The sequence below is a fragment of the Mytilus californianus genome, unplaced genomic scaffold, assembly GCF_021869535.1.
Source record: "Mytilus californianus isolate M0D057914Y unplaced genomic scaffold, xbMytCali1.0.p SCAF_3, whole genome shotgun sequence".
Classification (NCBI taxonomy): domain Eukaryota; kingdom Metazoa; phylum Mollusca; class Bivalvia; order Mytilida; family Mytilidae; genus Mytilus; species Mytilus californianus.
Window position 1 is genome coordinate 121,043,382 of NW_026262679.1, and position 14,625 is coordinate 121,058,006.

Genomic DNA, 14,625 nt, shown 5'->3' on the forward strand with positions numbered 1-14,625 from the left:
TACCTTGCAGTACAATTTCAGAGAGATCCATACACTTGAACACAAGTTATTGTCTGGAAACTAGAAAAATGCTTATTTTTTGCCCCTTATTCCTAAACGTTTTGGGCAATTACCCCCAAACTCAATTCCAGCTTTCCCTTTGTGATATAGAACCTTGTAGTACAATTTCATAAAGATCCATACACTTACACACAAGTTATTGTCATGAAACTAGAAAAATGCTTGTTTTTTGCCCCTTTTTGGCCCCTAATTCATAAAATTTAGAGGCAATTTCCCCCAAAATCAATCCCAGCATTCTCTTTGTGATATGGAACCTTGTGGTACAATGTCAGAGAGATACATACACTAACACACAAGTTATGTCTGGAAGTTACAAAAATGCTTATTTTTGGCCCCTAATTCCTTAACTGCTGGTACCATGCTGGAATTAAATGTATGTGATTTTTTATAGAATGAAGATAATAACATCTGTCTGAACTTTTTAATGTTTCATTTTAATATATAAAAATGTGTTTCTGTTACAAATCATGATGTATTGTTTTATGTGTACATGTTATGCTGCCCATCAAGGGCCCTTGATTGAAATAATAAATATTCTTATTCTTATTCTTATTCATAACCCCCAAAATCAATCCCCATCTTCCTTTTGTGGTATTGAACCTGATGGTAAAATTTCATAGAGATCCATTCACTTAAACTAAAGTTAGATTGCGAAAGCCAATGTGTCTTCGGACGACGACGTCATACCAATATACGACCACAAAATTTTTTTGCGGTCGTATAAAACTTAACATTGATCCCTGACCAATGCACCATGCAAATGAGGTAAAGGTGAGATATTTCCTGCCAGTCGACATGTACACCTTTAATACAATAATTCCATTCACCAAATATGGTTGACGTATTGCTTACAGTATATGAGAAAAGGACTTAATCACGCAAACTTAACATTAATGAACCTTAAAAATGAGGTCAAGGACAGATTAAGCCTGCCAGATGAACATGTACAATCTTCCTTACACCAAATATAGCTGACCTTTTGCTTACAGCATCTGAGAAACTGATGTTGATACGAAAACTTATCATTGATCACTAGCCAATGCACAATGCAAATTAGGTAAAGGTAAGATAATCCCTACCAGATCGGCATGTACACCTTGTAATCATTCCTTACACCAAATAGATAAGATAATCCCTGCCAGATCGACATGTACACCTTACAATCATTCCTTACACCAAATAGATAGATAATCCCTGCCAGATCGACATGTACACCTTACAATCATTCCTTACACCAAATAGATAAGATAATCCCTGCCAGATCGACATGTACACCTTACAATCATTCCTTACACCAAATAGATAAGATAATCCCTGCCAGATCGACATGTACACCTTACAATCATTTCTTACACCAAATAGATAATAGACAATATTTATTTGCCCAAATTAAATTTACTTTAAATGGTTATGGCATGATTAATCTTCTTGGCATTTCCATTGATTATCAGTTAAATATTGATACCCATAATCGTCTGTCTGTCTGTCTGTCTGTCTGTCTGATCAGTAAAATATGCAGGAAGGCATTTCAGTAACTAAGTTTTATAAATCGTTTGGGAACTTAAGGAACAAGCTAAGCAAGCTAACTATATTCCATAAATTTATTTAGTGCAATCTCAATGTCTACTCTTTGGCATGGAATTTCTGTACTGAGAAAAATTCTAGAAAAAGTGGAAGAAAGAGCACTTAGGTTTGTGTATGAAGACCATTCAAAATCATACCAACAGTTGATTGAAAAGACTAAGATGCCTTCAGGGCTTATTATAAGCAAGGATGTGTATAGAGACACTATACAAATCCTTTTTATAAGATTTTTAGATGGCAATTGAAACTTTAATATAGGTAACAAATTAGCACCTGTCTGTTTACACGATCTTTTAATTGTAAAATATTGTAAGTATTCTTTCAGATATAATAATATCCTGGATATTTCCCAAGTAAAATCAACACAGCTTGGTTAGAAAAGTTTAAGATTTGCAGCTGTTCTCTGTGGAACAGACTACCTGACCATTTCAGGACAGAGTTTTTCACAATTCAAGAGACTTAAAAACAGTCCTGGAATGAATGACATTGTTCCTCATGTAGATAAGCTTTTCATGTTAAAACTTTTTTAGTAATATCGCTGTTTATTTAAACTTAAATGAGTATGCTTTTAAAAAATCGTTTGTGCTTTAGTTTTGGTCGTGCTTAATTATGTCACCCGATCGACAATGTCGGGTGACATATTGCTTTTCCTCTGTTTCTTTTTCCCTATTATTATTATTATTTTTCTTCCACCTAATTTTGTCCTCCCACTTTCTCAGAGCCAAAGCTACCAATCCGAATGATGGTTCACTATAACAAGGAACCCTGACTTTCCAGTTGCAGTGCAACTTTGGAACTAAAAGATGGCTGCCATCACCATGGAAACTGAAAAATGGTGAAAAAATATAATTTTGGAGTTCGCTGAATTATTTGAGAATGCTTAAGTTTAAAATCTTTAGATTTTAATACAATGTAGGTGCCCACTATATACTGGTTTGGGATGATTTTGGCAATCATTGGAACTGCTATGTTGCCATGGATACTACACCAAAAGTTTCAAAAATATCGAAATGCTCCAAATTTAATAAAACTACACAGTAACGATGAGCAACATTGGTAGATAAAGAATTTGGCGTTGGAATATCGAAAATGTCTGCCGTTACCATGGAAACAATACAAAACAGGTCAAAATGCTCAAAAAACCTTAAAGTGGCATTTACTTTCTTAATATGGTAGGTCAAATCCATTGAGATTTTGATGGTATGTTTCCTCCCATGTACCAATGTGGTATCTGCCAATAAATTTTTGGAATGGTCTCTGTAACCATAGGAACCATCTAAAATGTCAAAAATTTCTAAAATTTCAAAATGCACCAAAATTGATGAAACTTAATATGATTGTTGACTGGCAAGTCTGGATGAGACTTTTGACTTTGGAATTTCCAAAATGGCCACCGTTGCCATGGAAACTGCAAAAATGTGAAAAATTTCAAAATGCTCCAAACTTACTTAAACTTTACAGAAATGTAACTGGCATACATATATCTGGCTTTCGACTTTGGAATTTTCAAAATGGCTGCCGTAACCGTGGCAATGGGGGTGGGTGACATCCGCTTTTGCTTGCAAAAGCAATTCTAGTTTTAGTTGTGTTTCAATTTGATTAAAAATTTTATAACTGACAATCGTATTTTTCAAGTGAAATATGGTTGACCTATTGCTAACCGAATCCGATAAACAGACCTAAAAACATATAATTGACCAATGAACCGTGAAACTGAGGTCAAGGACAGAAGTAGTATGAAAAGGCCGATTCTGCCGCAATCGCATTTTCAAGGGGAAATCCTGCATAGGACCCCCAGCCCCGACGGCCAAATGCAAACGGACGGCATCCCTATTGAGCATAGGGTAAATACAAGAATGTCTTTCAGCTTAGCACAAAACCCAAACACCTTAGAAGGATGTAATCCTAGGGTAAATACAAATATGTCTTTCGTACAAAAGATGGAGGAACTCAGAAGTCCACAAATCGTAGACAACGATTTTATGAACGATAATGTTTTCGAGGAAAAGGCAAAGGATCAGAGCCTGGAAACCCTGAAATGGAAGGAACTCTCAACCGGTGTGATCTATAAAATCCTGGAAGTGGTGGAAGTAGATGGTAAGTTTGGAAAGAGTAAGATCCTCACCTTGAAAAACAGAGAAGGAGAAACGAATAGGGTGTGGGCCTGCAGTGGACTGAACAGAGAGACGGGACCCATGGTAGGAGCCTTCGTGAGAAGTACAGGCTTTAAAGTCAGCAAAAAGACCAAGCAGGAGTACTTCTCTTACGACCTTGTGAGAAATTAAGTCCAAAAAAAAAAAATAATGGGCCGGGTGGGGTACAAAAAATTTTTCCGATCCGACATTTCTGCCGGATTGGAAAATTTTTTTTTTATGCTTGAAACGGAGCACATCATGAAGTGAAGCGGAATGGAGCACATCGTGAAACGATGTGTGGAGTGAAGTGTAACGGAATGATGTGTGACGTTTTTTACGGCGCATACGCATTTGATACGCACAAGATTTTAGTAATGCCCTTATTGTATAGCCAGTACGTCAATAGTCCTTTTTACGCGGGCTTTAAGACGTTATCGTTTTGCAGTGTTGCTAACTGCCTTTGTGACGTTGTTTTGTTTGGATTATACAGAAATGAACGAAGAAGACTGGAAGGTATTTTGTACAATCATGGATGATTTCAGAAACTACGTATGCAACGCTTATCCTAGCGATCAGGAATTGAACGAGTACTGGACAAAACTCGAGCGCTTTGCTGAGCAATCAGCGAAAATATCGAAATGTGAAAAAGAGAGGAAAAAAAAATGCACAGAAACGAACGAAGCAGGAAGAAAGGGAAATGTTCAAACGAAAATTGATGGAAAGTTACCAAGAACAAGAAGATGATGATTTAACAGAATTACCGCCTGATTTGCGAAATGAAAAGGACTGTATCACTAGAATTAAAAATCTACAGAAGAAAATCGATCACACAAGACGAAATGTACTGTTCTATACGTTCGGACAAGGAGAAACTATTTTTGTTTTGAAACAAAAATTGAAGCTACATAAGGATGAGTTGTGTCCCTACTTCGCAAAGCACGAACTTGTGTATTCTGCTAGTTATATTTATAAACTGGTCAAATTTTACCAGATTGCTGATCTACATCAGAAAATATTGAAATGTAACTTACCAGTAAGAGACATTTTCAAACATCTCGACATGTTACATGAAATATGTATTGAACTTGAATGGTGACTTTTGATTAAATCAATGCATGAATATCTCGGTCCTTTTAAGGACCACCCACATTATTAAAAAAGAGTCTAAATCTTGTATCACAGGTTTTTTTTTTTTACAGCGTGAAAATAGTATTACGGTGTGAGACTTTTTATGGCGGGAAAGTAGTATTACGGCGTGAGACTTTTACGGCGGGAAAAGAGTATAACGGCGTGAGACTTTTTATGGCGGCAAAAGAGTATTACGGCGTGAGACTTTTTATAGCGGGAAAAGAGTATTACGGCGTGAGACTTTTACGGCGGGAAAAGAGTATAACGGCGTGAGACTTTTTATAGCTGGAAAAGAGTATAACGGCGTGAGACTTTTACGGCGGGAAAATAGTATTACAGCGTGATACTTTTTATAGCGGGAAAAGAGTATAACGGCGTGAGACTTTTACGGCGGGAAAATAGTATTACAGCGTGAGACTTTTTATAGCGGGAAAGTAGTATTACGGCGTGAGACGTTTTATAGCGTGAAAGTAGTATTACGGCGTGAGACTTTTACCCATTGGAAAGCCTTTTTTGGGGATTAGGAAGCACACTTCGAAAGCTCCTCACTGAAACTGGATAGGGGTTGTCGCAGCTGATCTTTCTCATTGTAGTAGTTCTTGAGGCAGGTAACGATCTTCCCAAACTCAGCATTATCGATCTGTTCATCGTCAGCCAAAGCAGTACTGATACGTTGTTCGACCAAGGATTTTGTGGACTGTACCAATCGCAAGGTGTCGCGGTGTTTCTTCTTCTTTTTTATTATACGCCTTGAGATCAGTGTGAGTACCATCACGGCAGTGGCACTCAAGCAAGCTAGGGATCCTAGGGGAAGGGAGGCTATAGCACCTATACCGGTCAAAGCTGAACCCATGGTGCAGCTGGTCAACATCAAACTGGCTACGGAACACGCACCCTGTAATATAGACACTACTTTGTCGAGTCGTTTATAGTTGTTTAAGGTACGTTGATACTTATGAATATCCGCGTTGAGTTGCTCTTCCATACATTCGACTCTGGTCTGTCGGTATCCAGAATCTAAATCATCCATTTATTTATAGGAGCATACCGAGGAGGGGAATATTTTTGAAGGGGCTGTTAGCACCTAAGATTAGACCAGCTCCGTCGTGGAATTGCTGACCACGCTTCAAGTAGAGTCCATCACCATAGGTGATCCGGGCGTTTGAAGGTTTGAGGTAGAGACCGTTGCCACTAGGTTTCACGGTGCAAACGCATCCACCACGTTTCAGGTACAATCCAGACCCTAAGGCCTTGTTGACGGCTACACCACCAAGACCACTCAAGGCTCCAACACCCAAGGCGGGTAGAATGGTTTTTGCTAACATGGGGAGTGCCCTCATTGCCAGCCCCGCCAACATTGGTAGGAAGCCACCCACCTTCTGCATGTTTTCCTTCAATTGGGTCGCACTCAACTCTAGGACCATACCACCAGTACCCTTTTGTAGGAGCTTGGCGATCTTTTGAACCTGGCGGGTGGTGAGCAACATCTTGTGTTCACCTTGCAGGCTTGCGTGGGACAAACGAATGGAGACCGGACAACCTTTTTTGGCAGCCCGTTGTAGTTTATCAGCTTGACCTTTTGTCAAGTTCAAACCTTGTTCGTGATAAGTCATTTATTTATACCTCACGAAGATGAAAGCGGATGGTGAGATGTTCACCCCTGAAATCGATGGGCCTACCATCTTGATCGGTGAGATACGTTTGCATGCGATTGATGGTTCGCAAGGTCACCGGCAAGTATACTAGATTCTTTGGGGTTTGAATGATCTTCATACCAGGACCGTCTGCGGGAAAAAAGCTGTAGATGGTAGACTGCTGTGTACCATTTACATAACTTCCATGGATGATATCACTATTCACCAGAATGCTGTTGATGCTGATGATATTTACAATGTGTTCCCCTTCCGTATAGCCGTTTGTGATCATATCGAACGTGTAAATCTGCCGCTCGAATCCCAAGACGGTGTTGATGCTATTGACAACGTTGAAGTCTACTTGATAGTGTCTGGCGAGGGTCAGCGTTGCTCTTAGGGTTGCCCGGTTGGCATCGATGATGATCTTCGTTTTGTGTTTGTTGAGCCGTAGCCGCCGCTGGATCTCATTGTTGATGTCTTCGATGTCATAGGAACCTGTGCTCAGTGCGATGGGAAACCAGTTGGCACCATCGTCGGGGGAGTAGCGGAAGGAATTGTTACCTGTATGAATGTTGGGGATGGAGTTATAGGTTTCGAGGTTTACTAATGCCATTTCGTAGGTCTTAGATTCCTTGAGTTGTAGTGGGGGGTTGAACCGGGTAAGGATTTGGCTATCGTTTCCAGAGACGATGAAGGAAAACCCATGCTTGGGGTCGGTGTTATTAGCAATTTGCTGCAACAATGTGTTATCCATTTATTTATGGTAGACCATTGTCACATATTTTTGCTTCCACTCTTCGATACCGTCATACTGCTCCTTGAGTTGTTTACTAGCCTTCACTACGATCGCATAGACTTCGGCGGGGTGACTGGCAAAGAGGAGTTGTAGGTGAATTTTATCCATTTACTTTTAGTACACAACGTTCATCTTTTGACCATCGGATTCAAACTGTAGGATTCTGTCGGAAATGACAAGTGCAAACGCCTCGGTGTTGGCTGGAACATTACGGGCGAATTCGGCTCTGATCTGAATATCCACCGTGGATTCTTTGAGACGCTCAGACTGATGACTCACATCAATCACAAACAAGGGGTACAAGTCGATGAAATCGGAGGGATTAATCCCACCATTACTGAGGAGACTGTCCATGTTATGGAATTTCTTTCTGAAGTCGGAGGCCTCTTTGAACACTCTGGCGATCCTATTTTCGTTGAAAGCTGCATTATAGTCGACTGCTGGATAACGTTCAGCGTTGAGGGTGACATGGATATTTCGCAATCGACAGTGATCGAACACGGCAGCATTATGGGTTTGATCACCACTTCTGTTAGTTTGGAAGGCAACGATGATATATCTAGGCTTTTCGCGACCACTCTTGGCAGCTAGACGCCAGTTAAACTGTGAGGCTTGGGGAACGGCTATGGAATCACACTGTCTCATGCGAAATCCACAGTGGATCTTGGATTTACTTTGGATGGTTTTGTACAGTTGCATCTTATTTTCGTCTGAGGGGTTGATGTGAGGGACGAACCACGATAGTTTACTCAGGACGATCTTTGCCGGATCGTTGACGGCAGCTGCTCTCAGAATGGCATTAGCATTTGAATCGCGAACGAGTGAGAGTTCGTGCCTGAACCCGTACACTATTTTGTTGTAATCATCTGCGAATCCAAAAATATGTTTTAGGGGGATGGCAAACGAAAACGATCCTTTGTTGGTGGGCTTGGTGATAATGTATCCATGGCGGGCTGCAAATCCAGTGTTCTCAGCCTCAGCATCGGTGGAAGAATCCTTATACCACAGTTGGTTGAGACCCTGCGATTTGGAGAAGTCGTCGGGGTAGGTTAACATTCCAAGCATAGTGGTGGCGATGCCGGGGTCGTTAATATGTTCGATCTGCTGACCGGAAAGCCTGTAACTGATGCTCTTGAAGAGATACATGATACCATTATGGGTGAGCGACACAAGATCGCCATCAGCATATGCTGTGTCATCATTCTTGAGAAGTCGACCTTCCACCACGAGATAACTTTCGGCGGGGTGTAGGAACAAATCCTGGGTTTCGATGTTGATTCGGATTTCAGCACCGGGATTGTTCAGCTGGGCACCGGCTTGTGGTTCATATTCTCGAACCTGATATTCCTGGAGACTTTCGTCGAAGGTCAACCCTTCGGTGATTGTAAGAATGTTAGACATAATGTATTTATTTATAGCGTTGGACGAAGTCGTGGATGGTTTTGATACCAGAGCCGGAGATTAGATTGTTTAACCGAACTTGCTCTGGCTTTTTGCGTTGAACACTAGGCTGTTGAGGGGTTTTAATACGTTTCCTGGGGCGGGTCACTTTATCAACCACATGGTCGACGGCTTTGGAAGCCCCTTTTTCAACACCTTTCAAGGCCGCATTGGTGGCAGCACTCACGGCCTTACTTCCTAGGGTTTGGGCGGCAGAGGAAGTAAACATGCGTCCAGCCAAACTGGCGATTGTGTCAAACAGTCCTTTACCACCGTAGGCGTACTTTCGAGCGTAACCTTTCTTGATTTGCAACATTTATTTATAGGATGCTACGATGCAGTGCCTTATATTCCTCGATGCTGATATGTCTACCCCTTTTCATAGCATCGATAATCGACACAATTTCGTTGCGCACACCATTGTTTCCTGCTCGGTATGCTGCAGCACACAGTTCCAAGCGATCGAGAAGCTGCTTGAAGTTGGAAGGAAGAAACACGGTTTGCAGCCCACTGCCAAACTTATCCTTTTTGTAAATGTGGGATACGATTTCCTTCCACTTGTAACTCTTATTCGCCTTCGGGGTTCTCGAGAGGGTGGAATTGCCTTGATACATGGCACCGGAACTTTTCAGGATCTCTGCATAGTCGTGAAGGTCGTCGGGCTCAAACGATTCTGGTTTCTTATTCACCATGAGTTCCCAGAGGCCAAGGGTTCCTTTGTACCTCACACCATCTACGAAAATATCATCATCGTCAAAAGTAACTGGTGAGCTTCCGATGAAGATACCATCGTTTTCAGATCGCAATCCAAAGGTGTGGTCGGCGGAAGGAGTCATACTGAGCTGCAAATACTGCTGTGCTCGAGGTCCGAGGACGGTGTCTGTAGGTGGTGCGATGGGTAGTGGGTCGGCAAACTCGGGTGGTGGAGGAGGGAGGGCTGGCACTGCTGGAGGTAAATCTTCGATTGTTTTGGTGATTTTTGAAGCTGCTTCCCGCTGAGCCTCAACCACAGGCTTGAACACCCTGGAAAGGTCTCGGCTGAGTCCAATCTTGTCGAGACGATGTTGCATGTTGCTGGCTTGAATGCTCCGCTTAGTTTCATGCAACTCCTTTGCGAGCGCCTCACGCTGCTTAGGGTCGGTAATCTTGATAAACGTCATTTATTTATAGGAGCGAACGCTGTCGAACGCCCTATAGCGATGGTTCGAACGCCCTATAGCGATGGTTCGAACGCCCTATAGCGATGGTTCGAACGCCCTATAGCGATGGTTCGAACGCCCTATAGCGATGGTTCGAACGCCCTATAGCGATGGTTCGAACGCCCTATATCGATGGTTCGAACGTCCATACGCGATAAATTGCACATGAAGGTATTACACAGCTGATACGGATCCCTTTTCTTCGAAAGATTCAAGTGTCTTAGGCAAAGGTCTTTACGCGATAAATTGCACATGAAGGTATTACACAGCTGATACGGATCCCTTTTCTTCGGAAGATTCAAGTGTCTTAGGCAAAGGTCTTTACGCGGTTGGCATGGGTGTGTGCACTGGTGGCCTCGAATCGTCTTGGCAGGGCATTGGGGTTGTGGGGGACGCTGCACCTTACCATACAGACGGTCAGAGTTCCATGCGTCGAAATCACCTCTACTGCTATCGATCGGGCGGATGATCGTGCGACCGCATTTCCAACACATACTTGTCATATCGGCTGAGTCCCACTCGTGCTTGCATTCAGGGGGTGGTCGTGAGGGCTTGGGAGCATTCTCAAACTCCCGATCCAAGTCCCGTTGATTCTTCAGGAAAAATTCCTGCAAGTGATCCATTTTTTTTATTTTATACCTCATAGAACTCTTCTAATTTGCATCGGTATTTCCCTGCTGACTTCGGGCTTGTAAGATCGATGGTTACAAATCCATAAGGTTGGGACCAGCAATGCTTACACAGAGCGTCGAACTGTTCCTTGGTGAGATCGTTGCAGTGATCGCGCCGAATATGGTCGAGATTCTTTGCGTCCTGCTGGAAGAGGCAGAGGAAGTTTGCATTTTCTCGGATCGATTGTCGGGGTAGTTTGAAGTAGTTCTGACACAGGTAGAAACAATCGACGTTGTTGTGGCGACCGCGCACGTAGTAGTCTTCACACGTGTTCTGTTTGCTCAGCATCAAGTCGTCGAACACCATGAGGTTTTTTCGGCTGGGATCAAGTTCCCGGGGGTCTGGTACATCGCTCCCTTGCTCGAAGAAAAAAGTGTCGATACCACTCGGGTGTCGTGGTGGTGGTAAGGCGTCGACCACATCGATCAACGAGTAGGGTGAATTGCTCTTACACTGTAGGAGGTCTCGAATATCTTCCTTAGGGAAGCCTTTTCCCAGCGCTTGCTGCAACAGCTGGTAGATGGGCTGGTGAAGCGATTTTCCGAAGACGTACAATCGATCGTAGTCGAGCCATCCATCGCGCAGGAGTAGGTTGTTCAACAGCGTTGTCTTACCACAGTCCGACTTCCCAATGATCAACCCTCTGATCGACCGCTGCGGTAGGAGGTAGTGATTGCTCCTCTTGGGGGCGTTGGCACTGTAGGAAATGTCTTCAACGTTCATTTATTTAAATAAAATAACGATGATCTTCTGCGTAAAATGTCGTAGGAAGACGGACACAGTTAACCCTGGTGAAACAATTACCAGCAACGGGCGACGGAGGAAGGTTGGCAACTGCAAGGTGTGCGGTGCCAAGAAGTCTCAGTTTGTTGCTACAACCGGTGCAGGGTTCATGAACAAACTAATCAACCGATTACCCATGGAAATGCATCTCCCCGGACACAACTTCACCGGGCCAGGGACTAAACTTAGCAAGCGACTACTCCCCGATGGCACCCCAAAGGCTTGGTCAAAACCCATTAATCGAGTGGACCAGGCTGCATATCACCACGATCTTTGTTATGCTCAGCACAAGGATACAACCGCACGCAACTCCATCTGTGACAAAGCTATGCTAGCCTCGCTTAACACCATTCCCAACCCTACCACACGCGAACGCATGGACCGCAGCATCGTCGGACCCATCATCGGTACCAAAGCTCGATTCGGTCTGGGTATTAAAAAAAAAAAGTTCGCTGGACCGATGATTTAGCTGAGGAGTTGCACAAACCAGTTCGACGTAAGTTTCAGAAACGCCGTGTGGTAGTGGGTGGTGTGGATGAGACCTGGGCGGCCGACCTTGTTGATATGAGTGCCTTTTCCAGGGACAACAAGGGAAATAAGTTCATCCTGAGCATCATCGATGTCTTCTCCAAATATGGCTGGTTGATACCACTCAAAAACAAGAAGGGGGTGACGGTGCGGGATGCCTTTCAAGCGGTGTTCAAGGAGCGTATGCCCAAGAAGCTTTGGACAGACAAAGGCACTGAGTTTTACAACAAGGATGTAAATCAGCTGCTTCAAAGGCATGATATTGAGCTCTACTCCACCGAAAATGAGGAGAAATCGAGTGTGGTTGAGCGCTGGAATCGCACCATGAAAGAGAAAATGTTCAAATATTTCTCGGCCAACTCTACACGCACCTACATCAATGTTTTGGATAATCTTGTTCGCCAGTACAATACCACCAAGCACCGATCCATCAAAATGACCCCTGTCGCCGCAAGTCACAAGGAGCATGAAAACAAGGTGTATTGGAACCTTTACGGCAGCATACCTCCCATAAAACCACCGCGATTTCATGCTGGCGACAAAGTCCGAATCACCAAGAAGAAAGGTACATTCGAAAAGGGATACACATCTCGCATGAATACCCCTCTGAAACATGGGATTCCTAGGTCCTTGGTGGCTTTCACAAGGTCTACATTCGAAAGAGGTTTATTGGGAAGGGTTATGTTGTGCACGCGAATGATGCTCATTTATCTAGGTATGGGCCAAGTGCGGGATGGGCATCCGCACCCGTCAGAGTCTGCTAAGTGCCCTCACCCGTGAGTGATTCGATAGTGGCCGTGCGAGAGGGTGCTGATGCCGTCGGGGAGGATGTGACGCTTATCATCTTTGGCGGAAAGAGCGATTTTGTTGATCTCCTGCGCGTAGATCTGATGGAGATGGCTCCGGAGGATATTCATCGGTCGATGGATCTCTTGCTGGGTGTCCAGGCATCGCTTGTAGTCCTCGAAGGCGATGCTGCGCTTGATGACGCTCTTCGTGACTCCCTTCGCCTTCTTGGTGGCCTTACCGTCATCCATCCTGAAGGCGTATAGCTTCGCCCGGAGCCCCACGAAATCGGTCATGGTCTTACCGCCGCACTCGTCCTTGAACATCCCGAGGACCTTCTTATTCTTGCCGGTGGGGATGCCAGAGGGATGCTCAGGAGGATAGTTGGAAGTGTCGAATTTAGCCTCAACGTGCGGGGTGATATCCTGGTAGAAATCGTCGGTCTGGATCTCATAGGCCAAGCTGTCGGTGTCAGTGAAGAGCAGCCGGGCCTTACTGCCGTAGGTCTTCCTCACGAATCCGTAGTGGAAGTCGTACATCAGGAGCTTCGAGATATCTAAAATGCAGGCTCCAAGGTAGATCGGCTTATCAAACTTCAGCTTGGTCTTCTTCATGTGGACGGCTGCTAGATTCTCGGTGAAGACGACGCGGCGATCGAAGTTGGGCTTGGCCACGAGCTTCAGGGCCTGCTTCTCGGTGGTGACCAGCCTAACGTCTACCCGCTTTCGGATATTCTCAATGGTCTTGCCAAAGACGGAGTTGACCATCAGCTTGAAGAAGTCTTTTTCGGAGTCGGTCTTGGCCTTGGCGCGCAGAGCAGTATTCAGATCCACGTAGTGCTTGAGCCATGGGGATTGTCTGAATCTGATGATACGACGGCATTTCGTAAGCTTCATCCCCATCTCCAGATACATCTTGAGATTTCTGTAGTGGAGGGTATACTTTTCGCGCTTGCCTAGATGGGGCACAAGCTTACGCACCTTACCGATCTCCACGTTCTCGGGCGCGAGAGGGTAGTCATTGTGGGCGTCGTGAAGATCCTGCGGATATTCGAGATCACATTCTACCATAGCGCCATATTCGTGGTCGTCGGGATAGCTCAGGATCTCGTCGATCTCCTCCGGCTCCACCCACTCAAAGTCCCCCGTGGGAAGAGGCTGCGCCATCGCCCACCCGTAAAGATTATTGGCATCGAGGTAGGTGAGATACTTGGTGGGCTGGGAGCGATCGTAGGTCTCCATGTAGAGGTTGTTGGCCTTACCTTGACGATGAGAGATCATGGCCACCCCTCCCCTTGTCCCGCTCTCGAACATCATCAGCATATCTGGATCGGAAAGAAGCTCCAATCTAACCCCGGTGGTTTTTAGCATGGCATCGAAGGATAGCCCGGGGGAGGAGAAGTAGTGGACAGGATCGAGTCCATAGTTGGCCATGCAGATATCCCTAAAATTCTCGAAGATGTCGACTAGCAGTAGCACGTCAGTCTCGAGATAGAGGTCGTGATAATCGCGTAGGGTCTTGCACTCGAAGGTCTCCCAGACTCTCTGAGCGTGTGCGTAATCCTTATCACTGATATGCTCTCCGGAGAGCGTGCTGAAGAAGGCTTCTTTAGGTGGGAGCTGAGTCTCTTCCAGCTTGGCTGGTCCATCCATATAATCGTAGGGAAATACCCCCTTCCGAATCATCAGCTCGTGGCGATCGCTGAATCTCGTCTTCACGGTCGCGAATTGGTCGGGGGTGAGATTCTTAGCTAGGGTATCCAGGCTGTTGAGCATAAACCTACACGAGTCGATGAACCTCATCTCCAGATCACCCACCTGCTTGGAGAAGCTGATGTACTTCTCGTCGGTATTGGGGATGCAGTTGATCTTACCCTCGGT